Here is a 24,476-nt window from a genome sequence, read left to right on the forward strand (position 1 = left end):
GACCAAACTACCTGGACCACTAGCCGAAAAGGAGCCCCAAAACATTAGGCTACCACCACCATGTTTCACCGTGGGTATGGTGTTCTTTGGGTTGTAAGCTTCTCCTTTCTTCCTCCAAACGTAAGAAGCATCCATATGGCCAAACAATTCAATTTTTGTTTCGTCAGTCCACAAAATACTTGAGAAAACGGAGTCTGGAGAATTCACATGGGTCCTAGCAAACTTTAGACGTGCTGCAAGGCGTTTTCCGGTGTGCAATGGAGTCCTTCTTGGTCTTCTTCCATTCAGACCATTTTCATGCAGAGTCCTTTGCAATGTTTGCCTTGATATTTTTATGCCAGAAGACTCCAGATTTTCTAAAATGTCCTTAGTAGTGGTGGTTGGATTTGCATTAACACTTCTTACAATATTCCTGGTGGCTCTAGCAGACAGTTTCCTTTTCCCTCCTCTACCAATCAAGTTGTTTGTTGTGTGGTGGCTCTGGAATTTTTTGATGATGCTCTGTACTGTTGCTGTAGGGACCTCAAATTTCTTGGAAATTGACTTGTAACCTAAACCATCCTTATGTGAATTCACAATTTTAGTCCTAAGATCATTACTAAGCTCTTTTTTCTTCCCCATTCTAAGAATTTTTATTCTTTTTTTGGTTTTCAGTTGATATCATTTTAATTTCTGAAAAATGCAAAAAACGAAATGAAATTAATCAAAGGTTGTATAAAAGCCTTCAAAATAAGAATCAAACAAGAAACAAACAGTCAGAAACTCGATTAATACTGAAAAAATAAGGGGGTATGATTATTTTTGAACATTGCAGATTTTATAAATAGCTGTATATTTCTTTTATTACAAGTATCCCGAGATTTTAAAATGACGAAAATGATCAGAAGAGGTTTATTAAGAATATGTATCAATATGGACGTAAACAATAAATTCTTACAAAGTTACACCTAATAAACTCAATTTTCAAGAGGGGGTATGAATAATATCGGGCACAAGTGTATATATATATATATGTATACACATATAAACTAGCAAAAGTACCCGTCTTTTACTGGGTTCAAAAACACGCTACAGAAAATGGATTCTGATTTATAATAGTAGGAAAGGTTATGAAAAGGAAAGGCTGTAATGAGATAGCTTCGAATTTGGGGGTATCAAAACCAAAGCAAAATATGATGAAAGTAAAAATAAAATAGATAACCCCCATAATTTATTCTACCATACCTGTTTACATTGAAACACTTATTACAACATTCTGTGGATCTATATTAAAAAAATAACTTGTAAAACTTTGTGACATATTTCCATTCTATGGAGATCAGGTGCGAACGTACACCCCATAATTGTATTTACAATATTTCTTCAAACTGAAACATAATTATCAAAGTATACTAACGCACATAGATATAAAACAGTATTTATTAATGTTTGTGCCTATTTCCATTCTATGGAAGCCAGACGCGAACGCAGACCCCACAATAGTATTATACCATCCCTATATAAGTTGAAACATACTATCAAAGTATTATTATGTACATCTATATTAAAAACACTTATAAACGCTTTTTTTTAATTTTTAAATGTTTTATTTCCATACTTTGTGGACCAGGCGAGAACGCAGACCCCAGAATTTAAATGAATCACTGTTCTGCCCGATCAAATATACCCTTATCTTCTATCATTATATGGAATAATTTTTTTTTAAATAGCTAACCATATGGGTGTCCTGACCAGACACACCCACATACATTCAGCTTTATATATATATATATATATATATATATATATATATATATATATATATATATATATATATATATATATATATATACGCTCTTTTCCTTATACTTTACACACACGCACACACACACACATACACACACACATATACATATATATATATATATATATATATATATATATATATATATATATATATATATATATACGGAAGTTTTTCTTATACTTTAACGCCCCTCTCCTTTGTACTTTAATTAGATTTGTTTATTATTTTTTTTATTTATGTATTTATTTTTTTAATTTACTAATAATTTCGAAATGAATTTATAACCGTTAATTTAATGAGGGTATATTAAAAAATACATAATTAATCTTAATAGATTTTAAATTGATATATCTTACTATGACTATAACATTGATTTTTACTTTCATTCTATCAATTGAACCATTTGGTTTATACATTTTAAACCACTTATCAATAAATAATCTCTTGTATCATATATATTTTATTTTTAGATCAATATTTGGAGTCTGATTACTATAAATACTATTTTATTATGATGATTATTAATTACCATTTAGTTTTTCTAATCTATAAATTACCTTACTAAACAAACTCAACTTAACCATCTATAAACATTACTATTAAACTCATATCAATTTAATCTTTAATTTTTCCTCCATTCCTTATTGTATGATATAGATGCTCCCTTTTTTATCATTCCCTAGTAAAATAATATATTACTTGTAATATATTGACATACTTATTTTCATTTTTCATAGTAAATATTAATTTAGATATATTTTGCTATAATTATTTGAATTCCTTCGGCCTATATAGCAAAGTTATAAAGTTTTATTTATTTTGTTTATTTATATATTCGTTATTCAAGACACTTTGTTGATATATATATATATATAAATATATAAATATATATATATATATATATATATATATATATATATATATATATATATATATATATATATTTATATATATTATTTTATGGTACGATTCGAGATTGCAAAGGTTATATCAGCCAAACTTGTTTTCTGAGCATTTACTGGCATTACTCAATATCGAGACAAAAACACAGCTTCTAAGTCTAAGACTAAACCTTAACACAGAACTCTACAATCTCTGCAATAAGCCTAATTTAACTGTTTTCTATGTCCACAAGTTTTCCAATCACTATCATCTATCTCTCTATATATAAAAGTGAACGTGTCTGTGTGTGTGTTTGTGTAAATTTTCCTACGCAATAACTTTGTCAATTTTCAGTCTACATATTCGAAATTTGATATACAGGGTACTGAGATTTGGGAAAATCGAGGTGGTGTGTTTTTGGCCCAAAATTTGGCAATTAAGGGGTCAAAATTCAACGATTTGACCTTTGAGAACTCTACCAAACTCCTCCGACAATTTTGTGTCTACGCACTTGAAATTTTAGATATAGGTTCCTTCAACATGGATCTAACTTAATAACTTGATTTGAGCCCAAAACAATAAATTTTAAGGGGTCATAATAGGGGTACAAAATTTAAAAAAATTGACCTCTACGGTCTCTTCCAAATTACTCAGACAATTTCTGGTCTAAATATTGGAAATTTTACATAAAATTTATTCAGAGATAGGGCTAACTTTTTCATCAGTTTGGGTCGAAAATGTTTAGTTACAAATATATAAATGTATGTCTGCATGTCTTTCAATAGAGGCGACGGATTTTACCAAGGTCAGTATCGTTTTAAAGTTCGACCTTTCATATGAAAAGTTCTCTAAAACATTAATATCTTCCCCTTCAACTAGGCACTTTTCTACAGGGGGGGCACTTTTTTCGCCGATATTTTTGAACGTTATCCTCTCCTTTAGATTGTCTAGCCTTAATTTTAAAAAAAAATGTCGCTTCCGGTTTGGCGGTGGTCGTAACAGCATAAACGTTAGGTTTTTACCCCGTTCTTTTCCTCCTTTGCGGTCAGGGTTCGAGCCTGCCTTCCTACTACCACTTTTTTTTTTTTTGCTCAACATACACATCCAAACACCCGGACAACGCCGGGCTGAAATGCTAGTTCTATTGTAAAATTCATAATACCGTCTGTCTCTAGAAGAATTTCTTCAATTTCCGCAGACAAAACACTTTCAATCAAAATGCAACCTCCCTCACTAAAGCTTTAGAAAATTCGGGGCACAATGAAAAAAATACAATAGGCCTATTATTAATCCGTTCCCAACAATCTAAGATACGTAATTATGCATAATAATAATAATATTCATAATATGTCTATAAATATTCATATTCCAGAAAACAACCCATTCCGTTGAATAATAACTGAAATAACTAATCGCTTTACCAATATAGCTCAGCCCGATGCAATAAGCATAAAAAAAGCCAAACCCTGGCCACCGTCTTGGAAAAAAAACAAACAATATTTCGATTACCTCCCCACCATACTTTTACTGAGTTACCACGAAACACCACCAAACATATCACCTACAAACAACCACGTCACAGCAGATAACGTGATAAATTATATCAATATTGATGAATATAGTGATAAAGGTAATTATGATAATAATAACAATAATAACATTAACAATAATAAACCGCTTTAATAATCTAAAAAAAAAACACTTATAATACCCTTAACTCCTCATCGCAATACAGATTACAGTATCTTCGTACAGATTGAATCTACTATTGCTAATTATAACAACATTGAATGAAACCGTAAGTCCAGCAAAAATCCGTACAGAAATCGACATCCCATTAACACTATGTAAAAGCCGGGCAAGGTTTACACTTATATTGGCTTTATTATTATAATCATTGCTTCGAATCCTCTCAGAAGTAGTCGTTGGAGTAATGTAGACGGCGAAGGGCGCGTCCGCGGATACTTACACACACACACCCACACACACTTACACACACAAACTCACACACACACACACATATATATATATATATATACTTCAGAATAGTTTTTTTTATTTAACAATCAGTTGTTATGGAAACGTGAGATTGTAGGTTTACAAAATATTACTGGCAGTAATATTCCATAAGTTATCCCATCTAAACAGGAATTGCTCGATATGCAAGATAGAGCAAATAAATTAAATTGTAATTCAATGAATTAAAAAAAAACTCTTATTGAAATGAAATGAAGTGGTTGAGTTTCATATCAAAGAATGCTTATTATTCTAAGTAAGACAAAGCATGCTTTAGAAAATTAATCTCCTTAACCCATAGGGTTTCGATGTCTACCATCTCATCAGAGGAGAGAAAATATTAGCAAATAGTTATAAAGGTATGCACCCTATTTGCTAAAGTCAGTGAGACATGGAAAGTCAAAGCGATATGATATGAAACTCAACCACTTCATTTCATTTCAATGAGAGTTTTTTTTAAATTAATTAAATTACAATTTAATACATATACATATATATATATATGTGTGTGTGTGTGTGCGTGTGTGTGTATGTGTGTGTAATGATAGATAGAGGAAAAAGTGAGAAAGATAAACAAAATAGAAAGAAAGAGAGACGATTCAAGATAACAGAACCAGACAAAAGCCAGTCTTCCGTCCAAAAACGGTATCTACGCTGCCTATAATAAAAATGACGCAATCAGCATAAGTTGACCTTGTCATTCTTATAACAGACATATTTACTCTGATTGCCGTTAGTAAAATAATCATATAATCTTAGATGTTTCCCTGTATACAAAGTACATCTTATTGTATTGTCGGAAATTAGATTTTGATACATATTTACAGATTTGTAAAACGTTTTATCAGGTTTATATTATTGGGATTGCATCTCTAACTGTAAATTTTCACCTAGACAATGTATACGTATATTTGTGCGTTTGCGCGCATTGTGAGTGTATTGAATTATATAAAGCAAACGAGAATTGTCGTGAATATAAGATAGTAAAACATGAAAGAAACTTGATAAAAAATAAAATACGAGCGATATGTGGACAAGTAGGTCTTTTCGTTGCAAATGTCATTTCTTACTTGCAAACGTATAATCAATGAACTTTGTCTTGCTTTCTTATGACATGCCCCGACAAAAGACACACACACACACACACACACACACACACACACACACACACACACACACACACACACACATATATGTATAATTACTATAAATCCAATATATATCGTTACTATTATATAAAAGTCACTTTGTGTGTGTGTGTGTGCGCGCATGCATGTGTGTGTGTGTGCGTGTGTGTGCGTGTGCGAGTTCCTTCCTCATGGTTTCGGAAACGAACCAGCCTATCTTTTGTAAATTTCACACAAAGGTTATTCATATGTCTGGCAGTGTTGTTAGAAATGCTTTATACAGACGTTCATTCGACAATCGGAACAATCCCATCTTAAAATAGTTTTCCATTTTTAGATAAATGAGCATTCTTTTTTTACAGGGGAATATGTTAAGTGGCACCGGACGGTGTTCCGTAAAATATTCCGATGTAAAAGTTCTTTCCTTTCATCTATAACAGAAAAAAAGACTATGTTTAAGATCATGAAGCCCAAATATCAGCTAACGGTACCAAATTAATATTAATATATATATATATATATATATATATATATATATATATATATATATATATATATATATATATATATATATATATATGCGTTTGTGAGGTGTCTATATGACCGACTATATACGATACCAAATTAACATATGTTGTATATACGTTTATGACGTAATTGTGTCACGGGGTGTCTATATATGTGTATACTGTTTGCATCCTGATCTGTTTGAATGTGTACGTTGCACTAATAAATATTCGCTGTCTTCTTATTATAAAGGCGTCATATATATGCATATTGCATTTGTTATGTAACGGGCTATTGTCCTTGTCCTTAATGCCTATTTTACGGCTCTTGATTCATCTCATCTATTGGTGTTGAGGCGTGCGTGCCAGAACATAATACACTTAACAAATGCGTGAAGACACATCTGTTTCTTCTGGGAGGTTCCTCATCTGTACTCAGGGAAATAGAATCTGTTAAAAGGAAACATAACAAGAGAGGACCGAAGAGGGTGTGAGATTTATGCATTTTATTCACTCCCACGTATTCCTCATAGCAGAAGGAAGTGATTAAAAAAATTTTAGGGGGGGGAGGTCTTCAATGCAACCATTCTAAGACGTTTCCTCTCTCACGGCGAAGTTTTTCGCCCTCTTGGCGAGACCTATTTTTACCCCATATGTCTCTCCTGGTGTTCCAGATCCAACTGCCAACTATGCTTGCACACACCGGAACACGTGACATGTGACACGTCAATTCAAACCCTGTTCGCATCTTTCTGGTGTAAACTGACTGCGTCACAGTGTTTGACATGTTATCAAAACATAAGGTCAAATCTTTGTTGTCCACCCCTTACAAGATAGATAAGATATAGATAGATAGATAGATAGATAGATAGATGGATGGATAGATAATAGCCTGTTGAGTCAAGAACCCTACATAAAAAAAAACAAATCATTTCTAAGAACTGTGTATATAAAATCCCATATAAATCTGGAAAACTATACAAAGATGAGACATGTCGCCCACGGTTAGAAGAACATCGAAAACCCGTAGTACGTGGAGAGATTAAAACATCGGATATAGCTGAGCACATTTAGAAGGAAAAATTAAACCATCTACTATAATGGGTCGTAGTAACACTTATAGACAGAGAAGAACGGTGAATAGTAAGACAACTTAAAAAAACACCACATATGCTTGGGAATAGCCAATTACGTAGACCTAGTATAGAATTTAATATGGTATTCGAACCGTAATTATAAATGATAGATAATATATACAAGTAATAAGTAAAAACATTAATATATTGATAGATATACATGAATATATAATAATGATAAATAAATAATAATATTTACAACGAGAAATGAAAATAGGTTTAAGGCTTATAAAGTTCGTACTAGAATTGTCCGCAAAACCTGTGGCGCAGTGGTTAGAGTACTTGAAAAAATGTAAATAAGAGTATTCTCTTGAAGGTTGAAGGATCAATCCTCTCTCTGGGCGAGCAAAATATATAAATTGCAAATTACTTAGGACTTCTATCTAGTTATGGCTGGCAGAGCAAGAACATGCTCCCCCTGTGAAGTAAATAAAGAGTTCCGCTCGAAATTCCGTCCAAATTCCCTAATTCGACAAAGACATTCCCGAGTTGGAGAAGATAAACATGAAGAAGGTCAGAGGTTACACCGACCAAAACGTTGATGAGAACAGTAGTTGGATGAATAAAAATAATATGGACATTTTTACCTTTTGAAATCATGACTTCATAATAACATATACGAAATCTGGACAAATTAATTAAAATATCATATTTAAGCGTATTATACGATCGGGCAAAGCCGGACGCCCCTCCTCGTAGTATATATATATATATATATATATATATATATATATATATATATATATATATATATATATATATATATATATAAAAGAATACATTTTTTTATTCGTTTTTATTTGGTGACGTGCAGGAATACTAAATAATATTATATATATATATATATATATATATATATATATATATATATATATATATATATATATATATAATATATTGTGTTTTCATTAAAGGCGGCGAACTTGAAATTAAAATAAATAGAATAAAATATATTATGATCTGGTTTATTCCAAAGATTAACTTTGGCGTTAATGCTTCACGTACATTATCGGACAGATTGTTTTCCGCGGATCCGTCTACGCAAACTCTACGAAAATTATTAGCTGTTTTGGGCTAATAGGGCGTTGTTGTTGTACTTATTAGTGGTCTATTGCATTTGCGTTACCAGCGCCGAGATTTCGTTTTAAATATCCCTAACGAAAATAGGTCTAATGCAGTTAAATCGCACAAACGAGATGGTTTACTGTCAGATCCATTCCGATAAATTATTATGTTTCTCTTAATGAATTGATCGTATTGCACACAATTTGCAAACGCTGCTCGATGTGTCAGGTTCTTTGATGGTGAGTTGCAAAGCCAAGCTTAAGTTGAAATAATCACGTCTGGCAAATCTGAAATTAAAATGATGTTTTCAATTTAAAAAAAAAACAACTATGCAACAATGATTTACTAGCTAATTAATTAATTGTATTAACTATCTATTTAATTAAATTAAATTAATGAATTAAATTTAAACATTAACTAGCTATTAAATTAATCACCTTATATAAATAGTGATAAAAACAATACCATATCATCGGAGGAAATAATAAAATGTTACAAATTGTAAACAAAATAGATGCTTGTTCCATGGGCAGTCAACATCGATTTTTCAGTTAGAATTACTAAACAAAGGATGACTCTAAAATAAATAAATAAATAATGAGAAAAGACAGTCTCATTACTTTTTGATCAAGCTTTTTTTATTTTTTGGAATCCCCTTCCCTGTCTTGTCAGCCTATGCATATTTCAACGGTTGCGCATTTATCCTTTATAGGGCCTGGTGTTGCTTACCTATATGATTAACGCTGACCCCTGGAGGGAAAGAAAGGAGATAACAAAGTTAATTGTTTTTGTCGCCCTGAAAGCATCAATCAATTGGTGGTTGATAAAAGCGACGATGAGGCGCTTGGGATGGAGGGCGGTCGTTGGCCTGACACGTGGAAATCAGAGCTGACCGTCTTGGACAGTTCTTTCGGAAAAAAAGGATTAATTTTTGATGATGTCTAAATTGGATTCGCCTTCGCTGTCAAACGGGCACTTCTATTGTAAGAACATTCTATATTTATTTATGGTATCGAGACTCTTCAGCCTAAAATTCGATTCGACTGTGTTTATTGTCATTTACGGCATATCAACGTTTTACTTTATTTAATGCCAAACAAATAATGTATCTTCTATAAATTCATTGTTTATGCATGTACGGTCGTCATGGTAAGATAATGCAGTTTTGCTCCCTAGTCTGCATCATATCCAAAATAATGGGATACCAAACAATGCAACTAAGGGTTGCGTGTGAAATTTATATATCTAGAAACCTCTGTATCTTAGTGTGCATGCCTAAGCAGGCACTAAACAGGAGGCTGTAAACCTCTACTCATATATAAAAGGCGCTGTGTGTGTGTGTGTGTGTGTGTGTGTGTGTGTGTGTGATATATATATAGAGAGAGACAGTAGAGGGAGACGAGATGATAGTCGAAAGAGCTCTTGAGAAATTTCCGCACACTCTAATTGAATCGTTATATATATATATATATATATATATATATATATATATATATATATATATATATATATATATATATTTATGAATAAAAAAGAATGCGAAAAGTATAAAGGCTTATAACTTTTCTTTATTCGTTTTTAATTGGTGACGTGCAGGGGTACAAAATAATAATATGAAAAAAAATTAAAATACTTTTTTCATAAGTACATAATGTCGACCGATCCTTCAGTCTTCATCGGTGTAGTGAAAGTATGGGGATGCACGGGGAAAAGGGGAATGGAAAAGGAAGGAAGGTAGAGGAGGAGAAGAAGGAGGAGGAGAAGGAGGTATAGCCAATGAGAAGGTGCCACGTCAGTCTTAAATATATAAACATATAAGTACGCACATACACACATGCACACAGTACATATATACATACAAACGAAAAATTAGAAATTAAAGAGTAAATAAAAATGAGAAACGCGTCTTTAACTGTCTAATCCTTTGAATTCTAACGATATTATTTATTCTAAGAGAGAATAAGAATTCAAAGGATATAAGACGTTATGAGGAGAAACGTTATGATGCTCATTTGTAATTTAGCGGCTATTTCTCGTACGAAAAAGAACAAAAACGTCGTTTCTAAATTCAACCGTTTTAAGACAAAAACGAAACGCTACTTTTTATTTATATGTATATTAATATGCACATATACATACGTATACAAACAAATACTCACATGTACAAATATATACATATATATATGCACATTTGCATACATAAATGCATGCATATACACATATATACATATACTAACAGACATACATGTACATACATAAATGCTTGCGCATACATTTACACGTAGAGACATCTGTGCATATATGCATATAAGTTTACATAAGCGAATGTAGGGAGAGAGAGAGAGGAAGAGGAGAAGAGAGTGACGGGAAAAGAAGTATAGGTGTGCGAGAAATACATACACTTATATACACATATACATATACGGTAATATGAAGAAAATTAACTCTTAAAGAAAATGTGTTTTGAAAACATACACTCATATATGCGCACACATACACATATATCCAAATGTACATACACACACATATATATACATACATACACATACATATACATGTATATACATATACTGACGTGTATATACACTATCAGGTACGCGTACACATACACTCGCACAAATATATACAAATATGCGTACATAATACGCACACACATACACATGCCATGTGTATGAGATGATAAAGAAAGAAAACATTAGGGAAAATGTAAAGATTTCGGAAAGAGTTCCCCCCCCATCTCACCGTGCATTTTAGACCTAAGGAAATGTTTATAGAATATCTTTGTAGTTATGGAAATTGTAGTCACTGAGTAGTCCTAGGTTTTTGTTAAGGCCTGTAGTATGCGTGTTGAGTTTTAGAATTAATTTTTTTTCATATTTTCTTCTCTGGTGTTGTGTAATAAAATTGGATGCTACGAGGATATATCTGATATTGTCTATTGTGTGGTTAGGTAAATTATAGTGGATAGCTACTGGATGATGTGTAGATTTATCTCTGATGGTGTGTTTGTGGTTATTAAGACGTAGGCGGAACTCCAGGCCTGTTTCCCCCACGTAGTTGCCTTTTGTGCATTTTGTGCAGTATAACAGATATATTACATTTGAGCTATTGCAATTTAGAGGGGGAAGTTTGAGATGGATGTTGGTGCCTGGAGGAGTGAATGTGCTGTTGAATGTGTACATATTAGACACCTGGGTCTATTGCAAGGTTTGTTTCCTTGAGATTTTTGGGTACGGTTAATCCGAGTGGATGTGAGTAAGGAACGTAAGTTGGGGAGTTGTCGTTTGGCACAAATGGGTGGTTTGTTGTATATTGTGTTGAGTGTGGGGTCCTGTTGTAATTGTTTGAAGATCTGTTTCATGGGGTTGTATAAATGTTTGGTGTTATTATTGAAGTGAAATACCATAGGTATTCGTGTGGATGCTTTGTTGTTTTTGTATGTAAGTAGGCTGTGTCTGCTAATGTGTGATGCTCTGCTGATGGCTTCTTTTAATATTTTGAATGGATAGTTTTTGCGGAGTAAGTGGTTGATTAAGATGCCTACCTGTGTGTCATAATCGGATGGGTCTGTGCATATCCTTTTAATGCGCAGGCATTGAGTGTATACGATTGACTTTTTCGTTGTGATTGAGTGGCAACTTTCGAAATGTAGGTAATTGTGTCCATCGGTCGGTTTTGTGTGTAGAGATGTGGTGATATGATTATTTGAAATATTAATCTGAACGTCTAAAAATGTGATATGCGTGTTTGAATGTTCAATTATGAATTTTATACTATTATGGCAGTTGTTTATATGTTGGAAGAAGTCCATCAATGTCTTTTCACCGTGTGGCCGAATGACAAAGATGTCGTCTATATACCTGTAATAGTGTGTCGGTTTGAGGTGGTGTGTGTGTATGTATTTTTGTTCGAATGTATGCATGAAGATGTTGGCATAGCTGGGAGCCATTCTAGTTCCCATGGCTGTGCCTTTTATTAGTAAAAAGTGTTTGTTGTTGAATGTAAAATTGTTATGTGTTAGAATGTACTCTATAATGCTGCATATGTTTGTGATGTGGGTGTCTTGTAAGTTCTGCGTTTGTAAAAAACTCCTGCATGCGGATATTCCTTCCTCATTGGAATATTCGAGTAGAGAGAGGAAACATCCATCGTGACGAGTATTGTATTGTCTGGTAAGTTACCGATGTCGCGTAGGATCTGTAGGAAGTGTGTCGTGACTTTAATATAACTGAGTATGTTTGGCATCAATGGGTTGAGGATGCCGTCAATGTATCCCGAAATCTTCTCCGTGAGGGTCCCGATGCCCGAGACGATAGGTCTGCCAGGTGGATGGATTTGAAGAGCCTTAGCTATGTGCGTTATGTCTGTGGGTTCGGTAACCGATGCCTCAGTGTATCCCGTGTCTTCAAATGGGAGGTGTGCGAGTATGTTGCTGACTATTTTCGGGAGTTTATGAAGTTTAGGGATAGTGTAAAAGACAGCCGGATTATGATGTTCTGGTACTAATTTTTCAACCGTTGTCCTAATGGTTTCCTCTAGACTGCTGATTAGGGTGTTTAGTTTAGATTTGAAAGTGCTCCTGAGATCACTGGGGAGTGGTTTGTAGAAATCTCTGTTCGCTAGCTGTGTGTTTATTTCTGTTATGTAATCATTTGTGGTCATGATAGTGATAGCTCCTCCCTTATCTGCTGGTTTTATGGTGATGAGATCATTATTCTGTAATGATTTTATGGCCTGTTGTTCGTCCTTTGTGATATTATGATGGAGTTCCTTGTGCAGTGTGGCTATGATGAACTTGTCTAAATGCTTTTTTTATTGTGTTGTTATTGCGTCCATTGGCAGGTGTCCAATGTTTAGATTTTGAATCTTTTGCACGTTTATTTGTGGTGGAATTGGTGTCTGCTTGCTGGTTGTTATTATGGAAGTATTCCTTTCATTTTATTCTTCGGATATAGTCCTCCATGTCATAGCATAGGTCCACCGGATTCAGGTTTTTGGATGGGCAGAATGAGATCCCTTTAGCTAATAGCCTGGTTTCGTTTTCTGCAAGTCGGTGGTTCGATAAGTTGGCAATGATGATGCACTGTGATTTTTGGAGGATGCATTGCGCGTTATTATTTTTTAGAAGTCTACTGATGGTGTATGAGTTTTGTTGATTGTAGATATGTTTTAACACTTGATCTTTGTTGATTAATGTGTGTAGTTTCCGTTGTTTGAATTGTAAACATTGGCAGAGATGTTTAGAGTAGATTGTGTTAAGAGCTTTAGAGGTTTCCATAAATGTGGTATGAGTAAGTAAATCACGAAGATGAGATCTGTTTCTGTCGCATGTGTTCGAGAGTGTTTTTTGCTTTGCATAAAAAGCTTTTATAGCGAGGTTCCGTAACGTGGACGAGGCAGTTTCATATATTGTATGTGTTAGATGCACCTTGGAAGTGGTTCTTAATTTTAAGTCCGGTGGGTATGATGTCTAATTTCTTGCATGTTGTGAGAAAAATGATGTCCGACCTTATGTGTGCCAGTTTCCTTAGGTTTCCCTCAAGTTTTCTTCTAACGTGGAGTCCTTCACCGTCAATGTATGGTCCGAATTGCATGTTGTATCCACGTGTATTCCTTAGAAAGTATATATATATGAATAAAAAAGAATGCGAAAAGTATAAAGGCTTATAATATATATATATATATATATATATATATATATATATAATTCATATATGCTGATTAAAACAGGAGTCTTGTAAATACATCCACGAACTTATACACATATATATATATATATGCATATATATATATATATATATATATATATATATATATATATATATATAAAGAGAGAGAGAGAGAAAGAGAGAGAGAGAGAGATTGCCTCTATCCTAAAGACTCCAAAGCGGCTGGGCCAATTTATATGGAATTTGTCACAAATATACATTATGAGTCTTAAAATATTCCGATGCAAAACCTATCTTAGTATACTCTTTAGTTGTTTTCTGGCGTGTAACAAATCAAGAAGATTATGGTTGTTATATTTAAATAAAAGAAACACTACTGATTTTTTATACGGTCCTATTATAGTAAGATTAATAATAATAATAATAATAATAATAATAATAATAATAATAATAATAATAATTAAAAAACGAATAAAATTAATATCTAATTCATGCGGAATGACTCACGTATACACTGACCTTAATAAGTACAGACAATGAAGCTGATATTTTGGTTGAACGAAAAGCAAATTGCTAGCAAAGGTTTTTCATTTGCATATTGCGCATGAATAACCTCTCTTTCAGAAAAAAAAAGTTACCACAAATAACCATGCAGAAACGGGTCGATGGCCGCCACCGTTAACGATTGCCACCGATTCGAGCGTCCCTTTCCCAATTACTGTAAATTCATATTCAAAAATACCAAATGTAGCAACGTGGAATTGGATAAAACCGTTTTCATGAAGTTTAATATAATTAAAATTTATTATACCTTAGTTTTGTCTATTTTGATGTATTACTGCAGGAGCTTAATATTCTATGATATTCTAATTTCAGGTTGGACAAAGTGAAATACCGATAATTATGGATGCTGACAAGTGTGCTGTTTGCAACAATGAACTGTGCAGTAATGAAGAAACATTCATCGTCAGCGAGAAGGGAATCGACTCCATTACCAGAGCTTCTGAGTGACGTGGAGAGAAGATCATGATTCAGATTGGTCAATGTCTTTTCAGGAAATGCAGACAGCATTGAGTCAACCTCGAATACATAGGAATTGACCGTAAAAACAGTCACACCTATGCTGAAACACCATCTCGTACAATACGCTCTTTGTGTGTGTTTAAATCTAAGAAACATTTTTTTTGTGGGTCTGGAGCAAAATCTGATTGACAGAAAAGAGGTGTTAATGTTTCCGATGTAGACTATTGAGTTTACGGACAGCGTTTTAAAAGTTTATGGGAGCATCCGAACAAATAATGGCTGGGCATCTACTATTAAAAGAAGCATAGATTATGTAGCTGACCTTATATCACAAGAAACACATTACCACAGAGCATGTTTTGCAAACTTTGATTCCAATTAAAACATCCCTAAGTCATTTTCTTCTGCTGGTTCTTCTAAGAAACAAAACCTTGGTAGACCGGCGGATTCAGAGAACAAACAGGTATTTCTGAAAGTTGCTAATCATTTGCAGCAAAATAACAAGGAGCAACTCATTATTGTCGATCCTTCTCAAAACTGAAGGAAAATGTGCATGCCACTGGCGTTTAGATTATACAGTCTCTCATATATGAAACCTCGATTGCTAGAGCATTTTAAAGACAAAACCCTTGTATTTGAAATTAATGAGAAATCTATTGTTATTACATTATTAAGTACAACAGAATGTATTTTCCATGTACTCTATGCAGAGAGTTGCTTAATTGATAATTCATAATCAGAGGCTATTATAATCATAAAGACGGCGTCCAGTTTGATCAAAATGACATTAAAAGTATCCGGACAAGTCAGAATATTACCTGTCTAAGAATGATATTGAGCAGGATGCGATTATTTAATATGTTCCTAAATAATTTGGATTTATCTCAGAAAGATAATTGCAGGCAACGAAAATCATTTGAAACTTGCATCAATAGCTCAAGCGTTAATGCAGCCTGTTGGACCCAGATTTCACCTTTGCAGTTTGGAAGTGGAAGTTCATAACAAAATTGGAACGCGGTTCTTGATTGACACTCTATATTTGCATGGCTTCTCCTCATCTTACTTTGAAGTCCAGAAATTCGAATAATAAAGTTCTGCTCTTGTTAGTAGCGATGAAACTCTCTCTCTCGCTCTCTTTCTCTCTCTCTCTCTCTCTCTCTTTCTCGTTTTGAAACTGAATTTTTGCAATGCGTAGCTGATAATGTGAACTATAATGTAAGGGGTATTGATGGATTAAACACATTTCACGGTATGGACATCATAGGATCTTTTTGCCCGGGAAAATTAAGGCAAAATAAGTTTCAAGGATTAAGATCCCTCCAGAAGATAAAATAAGGGTTAGAAGGATCAACATCAAGTATCTAGATTCATAGCACACCACAAACCACCAGTGACATTTAAAGAGCTCCAGACCATGAAAGCTGTCGATTCCACTGCGAATGAAGGGTGTCGCTTATTTTACATCCGTCGTCCAGGCTTGCATGATCAGGCCTTATGCAGTCAGTGCTCAAAGGAACTGTCCTTGGAAATCAGCCACCGATTTACATGGACTCTGAGAACTCAAACTGCATGTACGCAACGTAAGGTTACATTAGTGATTTAGCCAAGAAAAACAACACTACACCGATTTTTACCTTTGATTTGCGACTTTGGTACAACGCCATGATGATTGTCTCTTGATATCATTTGTCTTGCGAGCTTGGTGGGATCAATTGGTAATTTGATCACACGTTCTGGATTGTAAGAACTTTTTAGATTTCTGTATACTGAAAACATAGCCAACACAAGCTCAGTGGCAAACAATTTCAAAAGCCATTCGTGCTCACTTGTTAATGCTATTGGTTTTAGCGAATTCTTATGATTTGCCAGTTATACATGTCATTGACGATGAACAACGAAACACTGATGCAGAGGAGTCATTTCTTCAAAATGAAGACCCGAAGCAAAAGCAGGATATATATAAAGGTCTTCTTGATTGGACTGAAATATTCGCTAATGTTCTGCCATCAGATTCTTTGACCAGGATTGTCCAGAGAATCAACCATGTAAAGAATCCGTTGGTTTACCAGCGAGCAGCAAAAGTGTGGATTCAATAAATTGAGATGGTGATAGTTTCTGCAACTGTTTATTAAAGCAGAGAGCAGCGAGAACTGTGAACTGAACCTTGACACTGTAAATAAAATGCTGCTAATATTCACTGCAGCAGGACACGCCCTATATGCAGTGTTGACCTATTTGCACTTGCAGGAAATGAAGAGGCTGCCGAAAAGCCATCCTAAAGAGTAGTATACGCTTTCTTAAAGAGTGTATGTGATTAGCGGAGTTGTCGCTAATGGGCTGGCTTGACGAATCTGGTTATGGAGCAGGTGCTAATAAGACACGTTTAGCTGAATCCACTGTGAAAAATTTTCCCCACTCTTTATCTGTGCCTAAATCAAAACGTGAATTCCATGTACAAAGCTTCTTAGAACTGCACGCCTGTGGAACTCTGCTCCGTCTTCCTGCTTCCCACCTGACTACAACTTGGATGTCTTCAAGTCCAACGTTAACAAATTCCTAATGAACCGCCCCCTTAAGTAAACACTTCATCAAATCTCCACACTAACGTACTGTACTTGCAATAACCCTTATCCCTGAGTGGCTACCGGGCCTTTATAAGTGGTGACCACAGTGTATAAAAAAATGAAAACGTCTGCAGGGCTTACTCATAGCAAAGGAATGGACGAAATTCACTGATTGGTCTGGACCAAGTCATGCAAAAAGTACAAACGATAATGAGAAAAACCGGAAGTTAGAAAATAAATAAAACCGGATTTCTTGTGAAAAAAAAAAGAACCCAAACACAAAAGAAAATTTCAGTTTGGTCATGTTTCTATTATTATTACGTTGAGCCATACGGAGTTAAGATTTAAAAGTAATTTCTGTTAATCTAATATTTTACGCCAGCATTTAAAGACTAGATATCAAACAAATAGAAGACGTACCCGCTACTTGTATGGGCACATTCACGAGCACTATTTATTTAACTTTTATTTTATTCGAAAATTTATGTACAGTAAGACACATGTAAAGATATTTTTTCTTGCGAAACCAAAAATAGAATTACAGCCAGCATTCAGACTCCGAAATTATGGGCAAAGGGTTGGCGTAGGTCTTCTTCTCCCTATTGCATAAAGCATTCATGTTTTCACATCATGAAAACGTTAGTAACAAACATTTTTAATTGATAAAGCTGATATTTGTATTATTTTACTTTGATCGAAGGTCTTCAGATCTTCGTTGCACGCATTAAATTTGAAAGAATGAGAAATTAGAACTTTTCGGGTAATATCGCTGTCATTGAGTAATAACAAGAAAGTTATCGCAACAGTACGTGGCCTTCATCTTTTATATTTTCTTATCTTATTAAAATACGTCTGTCTCGTGCTTTCGAATACCTTGTGTAAATTTGGTGGCACACCCTCCCCCCAAAAAATGATTGAAAAAGAGACTAACTTTTTCAGTACATGTTCACATAAACATTAAAAATATTAAGAGGTAGTTTATCAACGTATATTGATAGGTTGCGATAGTTTGTTGGTTGTTTTTGGTTTACGTCATATCCCCCCCCATCCAAGGTTATTTAATGCCGAATTCAATTATTTTGAAGAAAAGATTTTTAATATAATTTTTTTTTCAAGTTGGTTTCTATTTAACCCATAGTTGCGATCCTAACACGTACTACCACTCCGGGTCAGAGTGTACCTGGAAGAAATGACAATTAAAGAGTGGCTCCACACTCCTCAAAGCCCTCAAGGTAGGGCTTCACCATCGGATAGAGTTTAAGGTCATGTCCATGGCCAATAGGTTGCGATAGAAATGTATGCATGGTTATTAGGTTTGTATAAATATAATGCCGTTTTTTGACAGTCAACTACGCATAAAAAACGACATTATGTTTGCACCATCCTAATTAAAAGAGTGTATTTTTCAATTTCAAAGTACGGTTAATAGAAGAATGAACATGTTTTTTAAAACATAACTATCTTAGGATCCAAAATATTTAACCTTGAGTTTGTGTTATTAGAACACGGAGCAAAATTCTCACGAGGAAACACGTTGATTTTGTACTATAATGGATGCATTTAAAATAACGTTTTTTTTTTATGGCGATAACTAAAATTACTCAATCGATAACAATTCTTAAACAAATAGTATATAACCTAAAAAATCGCAAAATTTTTCACTAAAAAATACATTTTCCATAGAAAAAAAACGGGAAAAGAAAATTAGGGTTGTTAAATATCCTATAAAATATAGTCCCTTTAAAATCTCAAGCATGGTCCCGTCCTGTCGTGTCCAGTTGGGTCAAGACCCTTTCCTTTTAGACCTGTCAAATGATGAATGTTTTCGGTGACAAGGATAATTAACCCCATTGTCTTCTGTATTTCCGTTCCTAGCGACCCGACGCCATCTTACGTGTGTCTGAAGTTGATGGGTCAATCGACTAAAAAATAAAAATAAAACAAAACGCGAACGACAATCACAATGGCCTCTTGTGCCGTATATTGATGGGTATTGTAATTTTCACAGAGGAGAAAATAAGCTTAGGGTGTCACTGAAATATCTTTTGATGGGAGAACGAGTTACTAGACGGATTTTAAGAAGCCAATAAATAAATAAATTTGAAATGTAACGAATGATAAAAACAAAATCACGAAAAGAAGTATAAACGATAATGAGGACACCGGAAGTTAGAAAAAAGCGAAGTAAATTAAGACCGGAAGTTAGAAAAAAAATGAAGTAAATTAAGACCGGAAGACTTGTGCGAAAAAAAAAGGTCCACACGCTAAGGAAAAATTCAGTTTGGAAAATTTTTTTTATTGTCACTCCATACGGAGTTAACTTTTAAAAGTAATTTATGTTAACTTAATATTTAATGCAAATATTTTAAGACAATATATACCTTAAAAATAGAATACTTTACATCTTATTGCAAAATCTACGTAAATTATACTGCACGGGTTTTCAGAATATTTGAGGAAGATGAACTAGAGTAATCAATACTGAGAAATAATGATACAGATATACAGAGTATACAAGAATTAGATAACCGAATTCAAACAAATTAGAACTTGACCCATATTAGATGGGTGACAAATTTTGAAATAAGTGTTGCTGTATGTATTGAACATTAGCAAAATATACTTGCTGGTTGACGACCGCATGTGAATTTGTATTGCTCATAAACTTAAACATTCAGTGTAAGGCAAAACTTGTATTACAGTTTATTTATTCGTTATTTCATGCTTAATAAAAAATAAATAAAAAGCAAGATGGGTTGATTTGTAAATCACTATTATATTTATCGCATTCGGTCTGCATGTTTGTTCGTTCAAGTTTTTCTCTAAAACTATTGGTCGACATGTTTAGAATTTTGTATAGACTTTTGCTATAATAAGATGCAGCGACCTAAGGATTATGGTATCCGTTCGATGCATAGTTGGGGATAAATTGTGATGCATAGAAATTTGTCGCCACATATCCACATTTACGCTATAATTCCCCGGAAACTACGTGAAATATTTGGCTCAAATTTCGTATAGTTTGGATATGATGAGATGCACCACACTATGTTTTAGGGAATCCGTTTGATACACAGTAAGGGATAACGTCCGATTGATAGAGTTTACTATGTAATGCAAAAATGAACACAAATTAATACACTTTGCATAACGCTAAGCTTCTAAGGCGAGGTACTGCAAATTTTGCTCGTTTTAAACGAGAAGAATGTCTAGTATATATATATATATATATATATATATATATATATATATATATATATATATATATATATATATATATACATTTTTAGAGGTACAACATTTATATAACGATTTAAATAGAATGTGCGCACATTTCTCGAGAGGTCTTTCGGCTAGCATCTTGTCAGGAGAAAATCTATAGCCTACAAAACAATATTATTGGCGAAAATAAAGAACACTACGGGGGAATTTGGATGTGCCTGAAATAAGAAAAACACGATTAAAAGAATATTTAATCTGAAATTACTGCGTTTAACAACGACTAAAACTTCGCAAACACAAAAAAAGAGAAAGGGCGAGAAACGGGTCAAAGTTCCCCAAAGAGAAATAAGGTTTTCGTTGTCTTCTTTTGCCGGCATAAAGGTTTTCAAACCGCAGTAGAGACAGACGAGATGATAGTCGAAAGAGCTCTCGAGAAATTTCCGTCCACTCTAATTGAATCGTTATATATATATATATATATATATATATATATATATATATATATATAGAGAGAGAGAGAGAGAGAGAGAGAGAGAGAGAGAGAGCGAGAGAGAGAGAGAAATTTGAAAATTTTGAAATCTTTAAGTGTCAGGAAAATGATAAAATCATTTTTATGTCCTTTTGTTGGTGTTGTAAGTCCGATATTTCGCTAAATATATCCTCATCAGGGTAATTAGTCAGTCCGTTGTTTTTTTTTCTTAATTTTGTTGTTATAGAGGAAGTGAGTCCTTGAGAAGAAATTTAAAAGTACGAGCTGTGCATTTTTGACGTGTGCGTTCGCCCCAGTTTCGAGCAGGAATATGAATTAAGAAAATAGTTGCACACTATTTGAAGACATCTATTTTGAATAGAAATTTGAAAGTTTTCTATAACAACAAAATGAAGAAAAAAACTACGTACCGACTAACTATCCTGATGAAGCTATTTTTAGCGAAATATCGGACTTACAACACCAACAAAAGAATATAAAATGATTTTATCATTTCCCTGATACTAAAAGTTTTCAAAATGTTCAAATTTATATATATATATATATATATATATATATATATATATATATATATATATATATATATATATATACTTTTCAATTGCTACTCTATGCTCTGTGCAATATGATCGTCGTCGACGTTGTCATCGACGCCCAGTCATGTTAGACTGTCGGATCCATCATCTGCACCCTGTCTTCTAGGATTCCTATATTTTACATGGCTTGCAAGGCCCAACCGGTGGTAGAAGACTCGCGGACAGTATTTGCAAGGGAGTGTAGGCGGGGGACGGGGCTATTCTTCTCGCTCTCTGCTCCTTCTTTTCCAAACTTTAGTGACATATGGCCGAGTGGTCCTAGACGTTGTATCAAAGTTTACAGTTGTCCAAAGGTGCTGAGTTCAATCCTGAACGAAGGCAGTGAAAAGTAACATTCAAAACAGAGAATCAGCAACTATGTCCCAGAGCCTAGCTGGAGTCCGAACACGGTACCCCCGTAATAATAATAAAGGGTTTGGTTCGAGACTCCTAACAAACGGTTCCTCAGTTCGATACAAAACACCTGATGAAGGCCGTAGGGCGAAATGGCCGAAACGTTGTGACTATAACAACCAAGATGAGGAAATCAGTCCAACAATCTCAATAAATGAAAACACCTCATCTCAAAAATACAGACAATTACTATGTTATAGCGTTGTGAAAAAAGTAAGATTTTTTAGCGTAATATAGCCGTTTATATATTCTAAAAAGCTATAATGTATTTCATATATTTTTGGAATAAATAGAGTCGGTCTAATTCACATGTGTATGCGTAACTGGAATTAAATTAATGTATTTTTTGTTATGCAATTTATTGACTGATTATATGTATTAATTATTGTAGGTGGTGTATCCAATGGAGTGACAGAGTTAACTCGTGTATAGAGTTAAATTACTTGCCCTGTATATGACCTTAAACTATATCCGATGGTGAGGCACCAGCTTGCGGGCTTTGAGAAGTGTGGATCCACCCTTTAATTTCCATTGCTCCCAGGTCCACTCTGACCCGGTGTGGTAGTACCTGTTAGGGTCCCAACTATGGGTTAAATAGAAACCGACTTGAAAAAAACAAACAAATATAGTCTTTTAAAAAACTATTTTTCAAAATAACTGGATTCTGCATTAAATAACCCGGAAAGGGTTGATATGCCGAAAAACAAAATCAACTAACCAAAGCAACCAAAATTAAATTACGGTCTTTTAACATGAGTTTACTTATCAATAAACTATGTCCGGGATTTAATAAGGATCAGCGAATGTTCGACACTTTTAATAGTTTTATTGTCATCGAAATCGACGCAATTTCCCGTTTTTCAATAGAATCGATTGATTGTTTGCTTTAGTTTGGGACTCACCCTGGTGCATCGGAAGGCACATACCTTCCTGATGTGACTTATTCTACAATACACTGAAGGCTACATTGCGATGTAGTAAATATACGGTTGATTTTATATGTTATATAGGGGTATTATTAACAGAGAGTTCTAGTGAAAGTTTGTCTTATTACAAGTGATGTTGTATATTGGAGAGAGAGTCTTTTATTAAGAGGGATGTTGTGAGAGAGATTGTTCATTGCGTTCCGTGTTCGTGTTATGACGAATGTCGTTGTTTTTGTCATGAAGCGATTCATATATTAAAACGTGTTCATACTTTGTTGTGTTGAAGAAGGAGATGAGAAGCTCTTAAAGTGAGGAGACATTCTTCAGTCAGTGTTAGTGTAGATATGAGATGTAGATTCACATTGTAGATAAGAGATATGTATGTCATGACATTTTATAACACAGGCATATAGACATATAATAACAATTCACTTTACCTTTTTGTAGAATCACAACACAAGACGACGTTTTATAAACACACATGATGGGTTTATTTCTTCACGACCGGCCGTGGTTTTCTCATCAAGAATTCAAAGCTTCACATATTAAGTTTCAAAGTGACCGTCTCGCTTCTAGACGTTCGAATTCCAAACTCTCTCTGAGTTTCTCACTCTGCTTCTGTCTGCTTAACTCTAAAGTTTTTCTAACTATTTCTAGAACTTTCTATTTTCCATGACGTCATTAACATGTTAAAACATGTGCCTTCTTTCACGTGTTCTGGACATGCGTGTCCAAAACTTTTCCTTTTTTTTACAAAAGGAATTTTAACCTATACTCAGTAACCTATTTTTCCAATATGTTAAAAACATTATCTTATAGCTGCATTCTTTCAATTAAATTTTCATAACAAAATTGACAGTGCACATTCTTTTCTTGAAATATTTTATCTATATTCTAAACAATCGTATGCTTTACATTCCTTTTTCTAATTCTCACACGTAATCTATTTCTAAACCTAAATTACGAGGTTCGAATTTCGTCTATTGCTATTTCATTTTCATTTTAACTAAATCTCTCTATTTTTATACTTACATGAAAAGGGGACAGCCTTTATCATGTAACATATAAGTTTATT

At 33.9% G+C, this 24,476-nt stretch overlaps 1 long non-coding RNA gene across 1 annotated transcript in view; it reads left to right on the forward strand.

Annotated features, from left to right (window-relative positions):
• The window catches only part of LOC145256104 (uncharacterized), a 241,024-nt gene extending 222,442 nt beyond the window's left edge, over positions 1-18,582 (forward strand). Inside the window, exon 3 of the long non-coding RNA XR_013863935.1 lies at positions 15,064-18,582. This is a non-coding gene — a long non-coding RNA (uncharacterized LOC145256104). The remainder of the gene's footprint in view (positions 1-15,063) is intronic.
• The last annotated feature ends 5,894 nt before the right edge of the window (positions 18,583-24,476 follow it).

The sequence above is a fragment of the Euprymna scolopes genome, chromosome 32 (genome assembly GCF_053919585.1).
Source record: "Euprymna scolopes isolate OS-2025 chromosome 32, ASM5391958v1, whole genome shotgun sequence".
Taxonomy (NCBI): Eukaryota; Metazoa; Mollusca; class Cephalopoda; order Sepiida; family Sepiolidae; genus Euprymna; species Euprymna scolopes.